A 17,335-nucleotide genomic window follows, 5' to 3' on the forward strand; every position below is an offset into this window, starting at 1 on the left:
TCAGTGCACTCAGAGTCAAAGCACCAGCAGCATGAGTCCAAAACTTTGGGAGTGAACATACAAAAGGAGGTATTTTGTTGCACCTGAATACATCTTTCTGATTCAAGATGGAAATATGTGAAACTTATCAAACATAGTCATGTATAATCTGTGAAGAGTCCCAGTAACGTCTGTGAGTCTATCCAGGAGATAGAGAGATAGTAGCATGGAAGCAGGCTTCCAGAGGTGTGTTCTAGCTACTAAAAGGTTGGTTTCACCTAAAAATTAAGGACTTACAGCAAAGGTGCAGAACGCAAATCCACACCATTGATGTTGCAGCCCATCCACCTGACTAAGGTGTTTCTGAATTAGTAAAACTACCTCTGACCTCCATCCACTATCCTGCCAAGTGTTTCATGCAAAGGCCTCTATGTTCTTCTAGGTACATTGCTGATCCCTCTGTCCCAAACTCTGCCTTCCACCTACACTGAGGTGGGCCATCTGACGATTTCCATTGTAATGCAATGTCCCTGATAGTCCTTCCCAGGTTCAGGTCTAGGAATTTGTTGCCAGCTTTCCTCTCAGCCTTTCTACTATAGAGGACAAGTAGGCAAATCTTCACAGTGTGTAACAATTGTCTGCTCAAGGTTTTCTCCAGGTCTGATGTTATCTGGTGCCGAATTGCATTATCATAGGGCAACTCCACACCATGTGGGTAAAATCTACATCAACCATAGAACACTTGGAGCATCCTAAATCGGCCATGTGTGGCATGGTGTTCAATCTCTGGTGTGTGAGGTAGCTGGTATGTAAATAGTTGAACTGTATAAATTTGAATCATGAGATAGTATTCATGCGTTTTCAAAGTCTGCTCCCACTCCGTCCCATGGAAATGTCTACTTATTATTGTCTTTCATCTGGTGTGCAATGCCAGTAAGCTGTCAGAAGCTATAGCAATCATAGCTCTGAAGAGCAAAGAGATCAAAGGTGACCTTATCCAAATGTAAAAAATGTCTATAACAGGGCATGCATGGGAGGTTCCAGTTCTAGTGCCCCCAGAAGTTGACACATCGCCTGCACCAGCGCCCCATAGACCAAAAATTGTGTTTGCACTCTACAAATACGTTTTACAGGCCCCAAAAGGAGCCTTCACAATAGCAGTCCCCCAGCGTGACTACTTCTGCATTTCTCCACTCTGTTATCCATTGAGCTGTAAACCTCCCCACCCCTTGGAGTTGGCAGGACCACTGGGAGTGTTTGTGGAGCAAATAAGGTTGCATACCCCAGTTGCCAGTTGCTCCCCAACAGCATCAGAGGGTGATGGTAAGAAGTTAAGGTTTTCTGGCACGAGTCAATTTCATCCCCAGCAGCAATGTGGAGAGGGATCCCTCCCTGTGGGGTTCTCCAAACTCCCCAATTGAGCAACACTAGGAACCACATGCCCAGAGGTTAGGCCATTGTAGCTACAATGCAAAATAGTTCAGATAATCCCAGGCCTCACCTGCTTGTAGAGCTTAGAACTGTGCACAGTGATACCCGGTTATGCTTTCTATCCCTTATCAATGCCAAAGCAGTATATTTAAGGGTCTAAATTATCCTCTTGGGATCCAGATTAGGAGATTTGCACAGAAATTGAGGGCTCGGAGCAGTATGGTCATTTCTGCAAGTACCATTCTAGTCTTGAAGGTGACACTTTGCTGCAAGTTGCACAGTGTGCACCCCAAGTTACCCTCTTTAATTTCCAAATCAGCATAGTACACCTTGACTCCCAAGTACTTGAAGACTCCAGGCCACTACCAGATATCCAGGTGCTGCACCATATCCAGAGGGTCATGCAGTGCCAGAGACACTGGAAACTTACATGCCGTCTCCCAGTTGATACACAACCCAGACACTCCTCCAAATTCGCACAGGAGGGCCACTTATGATGGGATCCTTGTTCAGGCCTCTTTCAGGTATAAGAGCTTGTCATCCACATTGAGCAATAACACATGCTGTCTGTTCCACAGCTGAATTCCACCATCCCGCCGGCAGTTCCTAGTATGCTAGCAAACGGTTCAATCACAATCATAAAAGTCAGGGGCAAAAGTGCGCAATGTGGTTGAGTACCCCAAAAAATTGTAAAGGGGTCCAATATGCACTGACCAACATGTCCCACGCCTGCACATTCTCACAGAGCAGTGCTACTGGTTTGTACCAACCCTTGCCCTGCAACATCTTCTGCATGACTGTTCTCAGGTAATCCCACCGCAGGGTGTCAAAGGGCTTTCAGATGTCAATTGGCAAGACCATTGCATCAGGGCAGTGTGCCAGTGGGGTCTGATCCGGAATATGAGGTATTGCTATGCAGTATAAATGCAATTTGGTCCTCATGTACCAGCATATGCAAATGGTGCTGCAGTCTGTTGGCTATTTCCCTACTGCGAGGTTTTTTGTCCAAATGTATATAGAGAGGGGTCAGTAGGCCACCACATAATGACATCTCCAATTGACTTGGGGGTGGAGACCAGTAGAACTGTTCTGATTGTAGCTGGCAAGTACCCACATTCCATTGCTTTGGTATACATTTCCTCTCATTTCTGCACCAGGAGTGAGGAATAGGAATACTGGAAGGCCATCAGCACCAAGAGTTTTACTCCTTGCCAATCCCTTAAGGGTCCCCCTGATTTTGGGTTCAGAGATGTGTGCACCTAATGTATCCCAATGTTTCCCTCTCCTCTTCTGCCAGCTATGGTAGAATCACGCTGCTAAGAAAGGTAACCAGTGCCGCCTTCTGTGTGGGTTCTTGTTTGTTGTGAGTGTTATGTAAATACCTTATGAATGGCTTGCGGAGTGTACACCATGGTTACCAATGGGTCTGCTATTTGGATAATTTACTATCCCCTGTCTTCAGGTCAGACTAACCAGGAGAACAGTCTACCTGCTTGCCGCTCTCTTTATGAAGTGAGGTCAGGTATTCAAACCTGTTCCGGTCAGGTAGCCCTGTAGATGCATGTTTTATGGTATGTCAAATCCATTGTATCCTGTTCTTTTTCTGATATTCAATGATGACAAAGGCCTGCAAAGTGTGTTCAGAATTGAGATGACCGTAGATAAACTAATGTGCCCAGAGAGCTAGCTGGTAATGCAAGGCTTGTTTAAAAGAGACACCTTGTGTGAAATGCATTGCTTTATTACCCCATCAACAAACAGACATCTGGATGTCCACATAGGTCTGGACAGGGGTTGTGAAGACATTGTTTTGTTGATGCCTTGGAAAATCCCAACCATTTGAGCAATGTGAAGGTCATGCTTGTGGTCATCTTATAAAAAGCAGCCATCACAATACGCTGTTTTACTGTGATTGGTTAGGTGCCTTATATACGTGTAACACCATGCATCTTCTGATCAACGTCACGCCATGTATTTGAAGAAGAAATCACCTTTCTGTTATTCTGATTGAACAATGTATTTTCCTGCCTTTGTGGTTTTCATGTATAAAAGATCTGATGGAACTTCTCCAAATTGGACATGTTATTCCTAAACACACACCCTCATGAATTCATGAATAATATATTGGTGTTTGAAACTTGACTTTGCCTGAATCTCTTTATTTAACCTCACCATCTCCTCTTGCAAGGTGGGGAGCATTTGGGGATTATCCAGAGATTCCCTCTCTAGTCTGGAGATATTGTCTTGTAGCTCAGACAGTTCCGTCCTGAGTGATTTCTGTATTCTTACTGATTGGCTGAGACAATAGCCCCAACCACCACCTTGAATGCTTCCCATTCTACATTAGTATGTGTTGCTGTGTGTTAAGTATTGCAAAAGTATTCTTTAATCATGTCTGCTAAGAGGTCTCTGAAAGTAGATTCATGCAGATAATTCAGCAGGAGTCACCAGGTGGGCTTGGATGCTGCGTGCCTGCTCCATAGCAACATGAGCAAACGGTTGTGATTCAATGGTGTGCAACCCAGGTATTCTATGTGTACAACCCGCACATTAATTTCTGAGAATACACCAACTAGTCTAAGAGGAAATGCAGATATTAAAATGAGGAGAAGTAGACGTATGCCATCTGTCCCATGTTGCACAGTCTTCACACGTAGTGGAGGCCCCAGTGGCCCAGCCAGTCACTGAAATCCTGCCCCTACGAACTGTTCAGGAGTCCGCAATGGGAGGGGACCAACATGTTAAGAGTGAAATCTGCAACACAATTATAGTCTCCTCCCAGTATTAAAGGACTTTAGAAGTTCTGTGACAAGACACATGTAAGCATTGTGAAACAGTGCAGCTGTTTAATATTCAAGGTGTAAATGCTACCAATCATGATCTGCAGCCCATTGAGCCTCCCTGTCGAGACAACATAGTGATCTTCCCTGTCAATGTAGAGCTTTGTGACTTATAAGAGTACCCAAGACCTCACCCAGATTAGTCCTCCTCTACAAAATGAAGAGTATCCCACAAAGTAGATCTGGCCCCCCCACTTCTGCTGCAGCCTAACCACCTCCTTACCCACTTAAGCCCACATTTATACTTTTTCACTCAAAAATGCGCTAACGCAGTTTTGCGTGAAAAAGTATACTGCCGGCTAGCGCCATTCCAAGACGCCGGCCGGGCATCATATTTATGGAATGATGGTAGCCAGCAGTAAGGCCCGGCTAGCGTCATGAAAAAGGATGCTAGCCGGGTGGGAAGGCATAAGGGGAACAGGAGTTTGTGCGTCAAAGGATGACACTAGTCTGGTTAGATGCATAAAAATGCCTCTCACCAGACTAGCATCATCCTTTGACTCACAACACCCCTGCCTTAGTAAAGACAGGAGTCATGCCCACCACCCCAATGGTCATGCCCAGTAGGGGGGCCCAAGTTAGGCTCCCCCATGGCACTTTAAAATAAAATTTAAAATACATGCACTTACCTTACATACCTGGGATGGGGTTCCCTCATCCTCTGGCGTCCCTCTGGTGTGGGTGGGGTGTCCCTGGGGCTAGGGAAGGGCACCTGTGGGCCCATTCCATGGTCTCGGACCATGGAAAAAGGCCCAAAAGTCTCCTAACGCCTGCCCTGACCTTGATTTTAGCACATGGGAATAAATATGGCGCTATGGCCACATCGTCATTTTTTGCACGGAAACGCCTACCTTGCACCTTATTGACGCAAGGTAGTTTCCCACAAGCAAAAAATGACTTTAACTCCAAAACTTTGGTGCTAAACAGGTCTAGCGCCAAAGTATAAGTATAGAGTTAGGTATGCGCAGAATTTGCGTTAAAAAAAAGTGACGCAAATTTGGCACAAACATATTATATCTTTCAGAGGTAGAGTCTAAGAAAGGTTCAGTAGAGTCCTGTCACATCTGTGCATTAAAGGGCTGGGATCTGCCCACTTCTGAAGAAACTCACAGCCGACCCAACGGATCTCAAGAACTACCACCCCATCCCGCTACTGCCCTTCCCAGCTAAGGTCGCTGAGGAAGCAATCAACACTCAGCTACGCCAACACATCGAGGACTACAACATCCTGGACATCTCCCAATCAGGATTCAGAACTAACCACAGTACCAAAACAACCCTGCTCGCTGCCACAAATGACATCCGCGCTCCTTCCTCGACCGCGAACAAACAGCAGCCCTCATTCTACTTGATCTTTCAGCCACCTTCGATACAGTATCTCACTGAGCACTATGTGCCAGTCTCCACACAGCAGGAATACGCGGCAAGGCTCTTCGATGGATACACTTCTTCCTGACAGGCAGAACACTGAAAGTTAGACTCACACCACACCTGTCAGAACCTACAGACATCAGCTGTGGAGTACCGCAAAGATCATCGCTGAGCCCCACGCTGTTCAACATCTACATGACTCCGCTCACCCCTATCATCAGGAACTACGGTTTGAACATCATCTTCTATGTAGATGACACCCAGCTGATCATCTTCCTGACCGAAAACCCCTCAACAGCCAAAGAGAACTTCAGGGACAGAATGGAAGCAGTCACCAGCTGGATGAGGGAGAGCTGCCTTGATCTTAACTATGACAAAACCGAGATCCTCATCATGGGACCTTCCTCCTCAGCCTGTGATGACTCCTGGTGGCCCGCAATACTCTGCAGGACCCCCAATACCACAGACCATGCACAAAACCTCAGCATCATCCTCGACTCAATGCTTACCATGACCAGACAGGTCAAATCTGTTGTCTCCACCAGATTACACACCCTCCGACTCCTATAGAAGATCTTCGGATGGATACTAACCGACTGCCAAAAAAGTGACACATGCACTAATCACGAGCAGACTTGACTACAGCAATGTCCTCTATGCCAGAACTGCCAAGAAGAACCTGAGCAAGCTACAACAAATCCAGAATGCCACCAGACTCGTCCTAGACATCCCCTGCCGAGAACACAGAATAGAACACCTGAAAAACCTCCACTGGCTCACTGTCGAGAAGAGGATCAACTTCAAACTCCTCGTACACGCCTACAGAGCCCTCCACAAAAGTGGACCCAGCTGCCTCAACCACTGTATCACCTGGTACTCCCTTTTAGACCTCTCCACTTGTCCCAGCAGTCGCTCGCCAACGTACCCCTCAAAAAGAAGTCCTCGGATGGAGATCTTTCACACACCTGGCAGCAAAAGGTTGTAACACCTTACCTTTCATCTCAGACAGTCGCCATTGCTGCCCCAGTTCAGGAAGGCCCTTAAGACCTGGCTCTTCAACTTATCTCCAAGGACACACCCCTCAGAGCCTTGAGACCCCATGGGTGAGTAGTGTGGTTTAAAATATCTGATTTGATGATTGATTGATTGATTGATTGATCTTGCTGTGCCAATCACCAATGCTCTCTCCTACTCTGCCTGCAACCTTGAGGACAGTGCCACCCGAGCCATGTCCCAGTTCCTTCAACAGTGTAGTTTCGGGACCGGTGGGCTATATCTGTGCCCCTAATTAATCCCTGCCCTGTATTTCTTGAGCCAGCCTCATGTGTGCGTTGGAGTGCCAAAGAATACAGTCCGATCATCCACAATGACCTTAAGTCAAGAGGGAAGAAAATCATAGCTTGAATACCGGCATGCTGCACTTCTTTCTTAACTTCAAAGAAAGAGACCCTCTGGTGTTGTGCTGCAATTGTGTAGTCAGAGAAAATGGCAATAGAGGCATTCCCCACTTGGACACGGCATGTTGTATGGGCCTTCTGCAGTATGAGGACCTTGTCGTAATAGTGCAGTAAGTGTGCCACCACTGGATGTGGTCTTAGCTGTTTTCTATGCACCCTTGCCAATATAAAGAAGTTCAACAGATACTGTGAAGCCACCTGCTTCGCTCGCCAGCCCTCCAGGAAGGCAACCATGTCAGTACCCTTTGCTTTTTTGGGCAGACCAACCACCATGATATTGTTTCTGCGGCTTTGGACCCCAGCATTTTTCACTCTGCGGTCCAACATTTCCACTCATCAAGTCAGGTACTCCATCTTATCTTGCAACCCCTTCACAGTTAGCTGTACCTCACCAATGGCATTTTCATTACACTTTAATTATCAGCAAGCTTGTGATGATCATCGTGAAGGATGTCCAAATCCACCAAGACTTTGTTGATCTTGCTCTCAAGGACTTCTCAGGAATCCTTCACAGGGTTGAGGATCAGATTCAACTTATTTGCGGAGTTTGGCATCCAAGACAACTTTCCAACCGATGTCTTATGGTCCAAGGCAGCACCCTTGCTGGCCAGAGTGCCAGACCATGTTTGCCCAGGCACTGTCTCTCACATCTTCTCAGCAGCCACTCTACTAGATCCAGCAGTGTTGTTGTCTCATTCCCAAAAAGGGGATACGAGGGGGGGCAGAAGGGCCAGCAAATGCCAGCACAGGGCACCCCCTGGCCATCTTCCTCCTTGTATCACCAACGCTGCTCAAGGCCCGGTAGGCTGAAATACCACCACAGCAGGATAGGGGAGCAAGTGTCTGGACCACAACTCTCAACTCAGGCCTTTATTTTGCTCACCAGATATTTTGTCCCTCCAGCTTTGCCCACAGAGTTCTTCCCACTAATTGCCAGGGCCTCTGGGACATCCACTAGCCAGTGTCTGGCCCTTCTGCAGCCCACCTTCATCTAGACCTGCACGGCCAGAATTTCTGGGGACTCCCTGCAGGGAAGTCTCTGGTGCCTGCGTTCGGAGGCTCTGCAGCTGAGCTTCTCCCAATGATTAATTGTCCAAAGGGTGTAGGCTGCCCAGTGTCTTTTCTGGGCGCAGCTCGCTCAGCCAATTTTCACTGCTCCCTCTGCACATTGATCTCCTGGCCTGCAAGTGCCATATTAGCCATGTCACCTCCCTGGCGCAGAGGAGGGGCCTCTGACAATGCCTGCACCACATTTACCTTCAATTCCTCACCTCTGGGTGTGCTTCCCAACTCCACGAGTCTGGAGTCCCCATTGAGTATTTTTGGGGACCACTTCCATCTCTCAGATGAGCGGGGAATGGAGGTGGTGTTTGTGGGCTCAGAAAAGCACAGCCATGTCATTTTGTAGCTGGCCATGTGCCCCCATCACATCAAAAGTATTAGCTTGATTTACAAACGTTAGTTGGGCTATTAATAAAAATAATCAACTATAAAAAAGGCATACTTGGTGCAATTCCAGCTGTATTGTACTGATTTAGCTAAACCAATTCACTTCTTATGTTCCTTGGTTTTCTCTGTTACAATTGGAAGTTGACATATTCCCAAGCACAAGACATGCAAATCCTGGCTTTCTCTTCCACACATCCATTCTACTCAGTCCATCAAAAGTCTTTCCACACACCCATTTCATTGGCATTCATACCATTGTGGCCCTCATGAGCCAATTCCACAACTATTTCTCAAAATACAATGTACAATAAACATTGCAACTCATCGCAATTCCACAGCCAAATAATCTTCCACATCCGCCACATTTGTCATTTTACCATCATCTTTTGCCACAGGCACTCTGTTTAGTTTGCTATTTTTTTGCCATGTATCTATTCAGAACCAAAATAACAGCAACTTTACTCATAAGCAAATCTATAAGGGCCTGTGATCTGACCTGATCCTGAATTTAGTTCCTCATCACTAAAGCAATGCTTCCATCTCGATGCTGGAGTAATTTACCTATGCCATGCATTAGTGGCATTGATGCATTGGCCACAAAAATCTCCACACCATCTCCCTTTTGCTTTCGAACCTCCCCACTAAATCTGCATTATCTGTATGACTGTTCAAAATGCATTTATTTTTAGTTTTATACTATTGAAGAGTAGGAGCAAACAGAATCTCCTTCTTATACCTCTCAAATTCATTGTGACAACCTTCACCTCACTCAAAGTTTACATTTTTACATCAGTTTTCCTATTTCCTTAGTTTTATCGGCAAACATCAATATAAACCTTGCATGATGTTCGCCAGACTTTGAAAAAGATTTTAAGTAGCCCTTGTTGTTCAATAATGGAGAATCTTCAATGTCTCTCACCAAGCTCAACCTGGGGGACACCCCACGCCCTCCAATTGTCAACCCTGTGCATGTGTAATATACACCATTAAATCCTATTTTACACTTTATATTCATGATGGTTGATTTCTTACATTTAATGCTTCAGAAACACAGTTGAACGTTGTGTCATGTTCTTCGTTACTAGCACCAAAGACCAATATGATTTCCCAGTACTGTGCCGGATTTGCAACAGCTGATGCAATTTCCTCTGGAATACAGAGATCAGTAAGGCAAGTCCAAAAGGCATGCATTCTTTTCTACCTTTATAATCATTCAGGGGTCACAAACAAAGGAAGCAGTCTGGAATCAGGTTGTAACACAGTCTGGTGACAGCTGTTGACAGGTTTAAAGTAATAAATACTTCTGATTATTTAAGTGCAAACAGCATCTCATATTTATTTGAAAAGAGGTGCCTGTCCATCCAAATCACACATGTTAACACAGAGTTTAATGCCATTCTTAGTTTTTTTGGCTAGAGATACTAGAGTCAACTATACTGACTGAAGCATCAATGCTATCAATGATCCATTCTTCACACAATCTCTCAAGTAAGTATCCACAGAGCTCCCAAATCCTCCACAAACTGTTCTTTCCATTCTCTCAGTTGTGATAAATCAATATGGGCAATTTATTTCATTACATGATAATGCCCAGGTTAGTAGAAAATGTGATTATCCCATCGAAATCCCAAAAGATTGTGCCCCAACTTATTGTGACGTGCTATGTCATTGGTGATTGTCCATACCATGGTAGGTAGATATCTATAAGGTGGAGTCAACCATTTCTGGGAGTTCTTAAATAAATGTTAAGTGGATTACAGCAGGGATCTAGAAAATAAAGTAAAAATATCTTAGGGTATACACAAAGATTATCCTTTATTATTGGATACTCTAGATATGATTAAAACTCCTTCTGGTTCAGAATCCTACTGGTCAGATCAGGCAGACAGGGAACAACTTAGGTGGCCAAGCAGACACATCCCCTTGACTAATGTGTGAGTGCAGGTGATTGTCTCCGTGAGTCCTGATGAAGGCCAGAGACCCAAATGGGATTTCTAAATGGGAAAAAGATGTTGGCTTGATTATAAACGTGGATGAGCCATTATGAATAATTTAATACTTGGAACTGACTGTATTTTAATAATATCTAGTGTTTAACCCTAAAATATTTTACATGTTGTCTGGATCCCTGCTACAATCCAGTTTTCATTTATTTAATACCTCCTAGAAATGTTTGGGTCTGCCATGGTGGTATCTCGATACCATGGTGTGGAATTGCCTATGATGAAGCATGCAATGATAAGTTGAGGATGAGATGATTCATCCAAAATCTTATGGGATTCCTGCGGGGTAAACCACATTTTCTACTAACCTGGGCATTTTTATGTGTATGTGATCAGTGTAGGGAAAGATGCGGAAGACATTGTGACGCGAAGGGTTAATTAGTCTGAGCAGTGTAATGAGCATGATACCTGCAGAAACCTGAACCATACGTGGAAAATGATCCGCAGCCTGCATGTACATGAAGCAGGAAGTGTGGGAAAGCGAAGGTCGCTCTAACCCTGAGAAGGGGAGTCCAGGAAAAAGCCAGAAAAATAGTGGCTAGTGAACAACAGGGTAGCCAAGGGACGTGTGCTGATAACATAGCTGGAAAATGCGAGAAAGGGATAGGATCCAAGCATCAGGTTATTTAAGCACCGAAGCGCGGGTGAGGGAATTGAAGCTTGCAGATGGAGTTGTGCAAGCTGCCATCGCCCACATCACTGCCTCCCTGTCTGTGCTGTTCTTAGACTGTGACGCTCGAGGGGGAGAGAGGTTCGAGCATGCGGGAGCGGGCTTCCAAGCATTGTGGATAAAGTTAAGTTCCACCCAGGGATGAAAGACCTTTGTTTCTCTGCTTTATTCCGATTGATTAATATACTAGTACTATGTTTATAATCTGATGTATTCTACTCATTTATATTTGCTTTTTCCTTGAACGCCTTAATGTGAATATGATGCAGTAGCTGAAATATGCATTTCGTAGACAGTCAACAAATGCAGTGTTCATATTGGTGAACTCTGCTCACATACAAATAGATACCTTTTATTGCTTTTTTATTCTACTTTGTTGATGTGCCAAATGCATATATTACACTGAAGATTCTATTAAAGCTAAGTTGTGTGCATTATTGGTGCGTGGTCCCTCATTGAGCGTCCTTATTGACTTATATTGATCAGCTCAGGTGTCAATCAATCACCTGGATAAGACAGTATGTATGTTATAATATGGATGACATGACCAGATAGTTTTTCTCTCTCTCCATTGGTGAGTCCAATCCATTTCCTTCTTATCCACCTACAAATTTGCAATATGAATGCTGAGGAAAGTACACACATTGAGAGACTCTGATATGCTACTTTAACTCCAGTCTAATACATGTTGGGGAAAGTGCATTAATCAGAGGTAGAGTTAATATTTCAACTCCAGTCTAACAAACACTGGGGAAAAATATGCATTGGAAGAGTCAGAATTACTATTCCATCTCCAGTCTAACAAATACTGTAGAAAGTGCATTCTTCATTGGGAGGCTCAGATGTGTTATTCTAACTTCAGTCTAACAAACACAGAAAAACTGGAAAACTGCATGCATTACAGAGGGGTCAAATTTATTATTCTAAGACCAATCTAACAAACACTAGAGAAATAGCATACATTGGGAGGTCAGTCTTGCTATTTTAACTCAATCTCAAAAAACATTAAGAAAAGTGTGTACCCTTGAGGCTTCAGGTAATTCCAGTCTAACAAACTGTGGGGAAAGTGCAAACACTGGGTGAGGCAGATTTAATATTTTAACCAGAGTCTAACAAATACTGGGGAAAGAGCATATACAGTGGGGGTAAGGGTTGGATCCAGATTTACTATCCCAACTTCAGTCTAACAAACATTGATGAAAGTGCATCCTGGGGGTGCGAAATGTACTGCTCGAATGGAATGTGTGACTTGATTTGCTTCTATGTGGTGCTTGTGTTTACTTTCAATTAAAAAAAGATTCCAGTTACTATTGAATCTGTGGGACATGAGTTCCAAAGCTATTTTTCAATTACAGAGGTGTCTGCCATGTCACAGTGTGTGGAGTCTGTGGTCTGTGTTTTGTTGTTTTAGTTGTCGTAAGCAATCATATAAAATAATCAAGTAGCACAAAGAAATGTGCCATAGTCACGTTATCAGACACTTAACACATTTCACGTGTTAAACGTTATAGAATATAAACTACTTTATGGACATGCAATAATACCACATCACGTTATGAGCAAGCCACGATTGTCATCACCAGCAGAACAATATGATTACTACTCTGCCTATAATTACCACAAGGTACTCACCATAGGTGTGTAGAAAAAAATCAGGGATCATTTCTCTGACAATTATTGCAATAGCACTATAAAGGATTATGTTTTTTAACCCTGATTTATCACTCCATTCTAAATGAGGAGCTCAGACTAAACCATTGTTTGTTATAAATTTATTTTGTCATTGACAACAATATCGAGAGTGGAAATGCGCATTGTTATAATTGTTTCCCAAGCTCCACCGCCTGAAGATATGATCCTTTACAGTGAAACAAAAAACAGTCATTGAACCCAAAGAAATTAAGTGCACTATAAAATTTTGGAGCCATCACATATTTGCCATTTCCTTCCTTTGTGGGCATATTCTTAATAACCTGCCCACCTGCGCAGCGTGAAATGCTGGAAGAAAGCCTCTACAACGTGTCACCAAGGAAACCTGCGGAAGAACATTCATACCAAAAATGGTTTGCTTTTTCACAAGTTTGACTAAAAATGAATTCAAGCAAGCATATTACTGTTATTATTTCTGTACATTTGGGAACCGAAAACTGAATTAATGCGTGCACTCAGTGCAAAAAATCACAATATTTTTTCTGTTTAATGGAGAGCTCAATGTGACCAGCTAGAAGACCACTGATGGACACAAGTGCAAAAAACAACAAATCCATTTAAACAACACAAAAATAAACGTTGTCGACTATGATGTAGCTTTGAAGCTGAATACTGCCTGTGAATAAAATGAGAATTCATGTCCTCGCATGATTCCGTGTAGTAGCCTTGGAATTATTAGTTAGGTCCTCTTGCAGATAACAGACCTCTGGTCTTTTAATAGTGAAGGCAAATGAAAAGACCCAATATTCTGCAACCAATTAAAGGCCCTTAAAGGTAGTTTGAATTTGGCACAGAAAGCCACAAGTTATCAATGCAGATTACACAGTATACAGTACGGGCCCGAAGCAAGGACCATGTTACATATAGTGAGCACTGGGCGGGCTAAATTAGGACACTGTCTCTGGCACAAGTTTTGACTGACCAGTGTCTTAAGTACTGTATTAGCTACAGTGGGGATATTTTACCACCTTAGACAATGGTAAGTAGTTGCTTGTCATGGGACCTTTAAAGGCATACTCTGCTTTCGGCCTGATATTTAGCAGCATTTGTTGACATATGTAAAAAAGATATCACAGTAACACAACGAAGCAACACAACAATTAAAACATAACATGGTACAGGACATACAAATCAAAACAGAACACAGCAACCATAATGCCAAACACCAATAGCACATTGCGATAATGTAAAGGAAAAGCACAGCAGCTCAAAAACAACAGAACACCTCAACGAATAATTCACAACAAATATGCACAAACATTCTTGTCACACATTAACATCTCCACAATCCTGCTGTCATGACATAGTGGTAAAAAATGTTGGCACCAAGTTCTCTGTTAATATACTTCCAACAACATGAAATAAAACTTGTTGAAGCCTGGGTTTGAGTGGGTCTTCTTCTGATTTCTGGTGTAATATTTACATTAAATTATTGAGTGGAATTTCCTCCATCCCAGGGTAAGTATAGTTAAATACATATCTGATGGGGATTCTCTTCTTAATCTAGTAGTTTATCCTGGATTGAGAGGACTTTATATTGCCACTTAACTCAACATCAGGACCTCTGGCTATTCTGCACACAGATATGCTCTTTTCTGGACCTCATTCCGCCGAGCTATGCACCTGTAACATGCCCTCATTTTCAAACTATTTATTTGAGAGTTGATATATAATGTAGGAGACAGAATAAGAGTGTTAGGAGCAGATTTAACAGCCCCTAGCGCTTTGAGCCACATTAGCGTCTTTTTTTTAAAATGACTGTGGCCCAATGAGACCGAAATCGATGCACAAAATTTACAAATTGGCAAAATGAATGATTGCGCCACATCGTAACTATTTGCGCTACATTATGACTGTGCCAGGCATAATGTATACAAAAGGGGCTTTCCCCCATTAGGGGGGCCGAAAAAATGGTGCAAAGAAATCTAAGAGATTTCTTTGTGCCATTTCATGGCAATTTTAACACCTGTTCAGAGCAGACATTAAAAGGAGGCACACCATTCATTACAAAGGGCCTCAATGGGCTTTGCAGGATCAGCGTAAATTTTTTTTACACAAGGGGCATATTTAAACTTTGTTTGCGCAGAATTTGCATCATTTTATTTGGTGCAAATTTGCTGAAAACTGTGCTCCATATTTATATTTTGGCGCTAGACCCGTCTAGCACCAAAATATCGGTGTTAGCATAATTTTTGGGATGCACCAAAACACCTTGCATCCTTTTGCCTCAATAATACGCTAGGGAGGCGTTCCCGTCCAAAAAATGATGCCAACCCCCTACGGCCATATTTAACTCCCGACGTAAAAATGATGCACAACTAAGAAGCAGAGCGAAAAGTTACGTAAACCCCTATAAAGTCAAGGTTCAGACCAGGTGTTAAAATTAGGCCCACACACCACTACTGAGGGAAAACTCACAGAAGCAACAATGGCAACCCACAGGACAAGATGGAAGTGTTACTGCTCCAGCTTGGGACACGTTGCAGAGGACAGCAACCACAGCACCTCCCTCCAACACCACTGCAGCAACCACAAATACCACCATGTCACCCACAAAAGCAACGCAGAAGGCAGGAGTGAATATTCTGGAACAAGAAAATCCTCCTTGGCTCAGGGAGCAAGACTTCATCAGGACTTTTCGTCTCAACTGGCAGTCCATGCTATGCCTGCAGCACCACATTGAGCCAGATATCACAGCCAGGCTGCAAACACCACATAACATACCACCCATCACAAAGCTTCTAGCTGTCCTGCATATGCTGGCAACAGGCTCATTCCAGACAACAGGTGCACTGGTTGCTGGTGTATCACAGTCGTCTTTCTTGGTCTTCCTGCCGAAGGTATTAGATGCAATCATCTCTTTGATACCCCGCCACATCTGCTTCCCCAATACCCAGCAAATGCAGCAGGAGAGCAAACAAGGCTTTTACCAAATTTCTGGGTTTCCGCATGTGCTGGGTGTAATGGACTGCACCCATGTCCGACTTGTCCAACCTGCAGCAACAGACCACTTATACAGGAACCGGAAACATACACATTCCATGAATGTGCAGGTCATAGTTGAACACGTGGGCTATTTACGAACGCAGTAGCCAAGTATCCTGGTAGCGGCCATGACGCCTACATATTCAGGCACTGCAGGATCAACAAAGGATGGCCATTATGGCAATGGCATACTCGTGGGTAAGTCAACAAATCTAGCACTATACACACAACACACCAACTCTGTAGGACACACAAGACATACACCACACCAAAAACACATGGCTAGGGTAACACAGATGTACAGGTAAAAACACATATGCACCGTGCTGTAGTACAGCACAATCAGTGCACATCACAAACACATATACCCACATGTATGTAACACACCCACAACTTGACAGGCACACCACATGAAGGACAGGTGGAGCTATGTCCCCTTTGCTAACAGAAGATGTCAACAAACCACTACAAGTGTCCACAGGTTGGCTACTAAATACACGCCACACACACTTTACACCAAACAAAGAATAGCTCAGCAATGTCAATGACATACACCATTGTCATGTAAATAAAGTCAGACATAGGCACAGCCCCACTTAAATCATGCTGTGCAAGTCTCTGGCAGGACATATATCAAATGCAAGACAACTGGTGCCAATACCAACTACATCTCATCTACACTTACCTGACTTACCTGTAGTGTGCACAGACATCTGCCTGATGCATTGGGTCACACACATAGGAATACCAAATTACCGGCTGTTGGACTTTTTTGCTTATGCAGGGTCATCCCCAATCTTTTTGCCTCCTACCTCCTATTTTTTCTGACCTGGTGCTGTTGGCTTTTGAACTCTGAGCACTTTACCACTGCTAACCAGTGCTAAAGTGCATATGCTCTCTGTGTAAATTGTATGTAATTGGTTTAAACATGATTGGCATATTTGATTTATTAGTAAGTCCCTAGTACAGTGCACTAGAGGTGCCCAGGGCGTGTAAATCAAATGCTACTAGTGGGCCTGCAGCACTGGTTGTGCCACCCACATAAGTAGCTCTGTAATCATGTCTCAGACCTGCCACTGCAGTGTCTGTGTGTGCAGTTTTAACTGTAAATTCGACTTGGCAAGTGTACCCACTTGCCAGGCCTAAACCTTCCCTTTTCTTACATGTCAGACACCCCTAAGGTAGGCCCTAGGTAGCCCCAAGGGCAGGGTGCAGTGTATGGATAAGGTAGGACATATAGTAACGTGGTTTATATGTCCTGACATTGAAATACTGCCAACTTCGTTTTTCACTGTTGCAAGACCTGTCTCTCTCATAGGATAATATGGGGGCTACCTTTAAATAGGATTAAAGTGTAGATTCCCCTAGAGAGTAGATGGACATGCGGAGTTTGGGGTCCGTGAACTCACAATTTAAAAATACATCTTTTAGTAAAGTTGA

Source organism: Pleurodeles waltl, chromosome 10 (genome assembly GCF_031143425.1).
Source record: "Pleurodeles waltl isolate 20211129_DDA chromosome 10, aPleWal1.hap1.20221129, whole genome shotgun sequence".
Lineage (NCBI taxonomy): Eukaryota > Metazoa > Chordata > Amphibia > Caudata > Salamandridae > Pleurodeles > Pleurodeles waltl.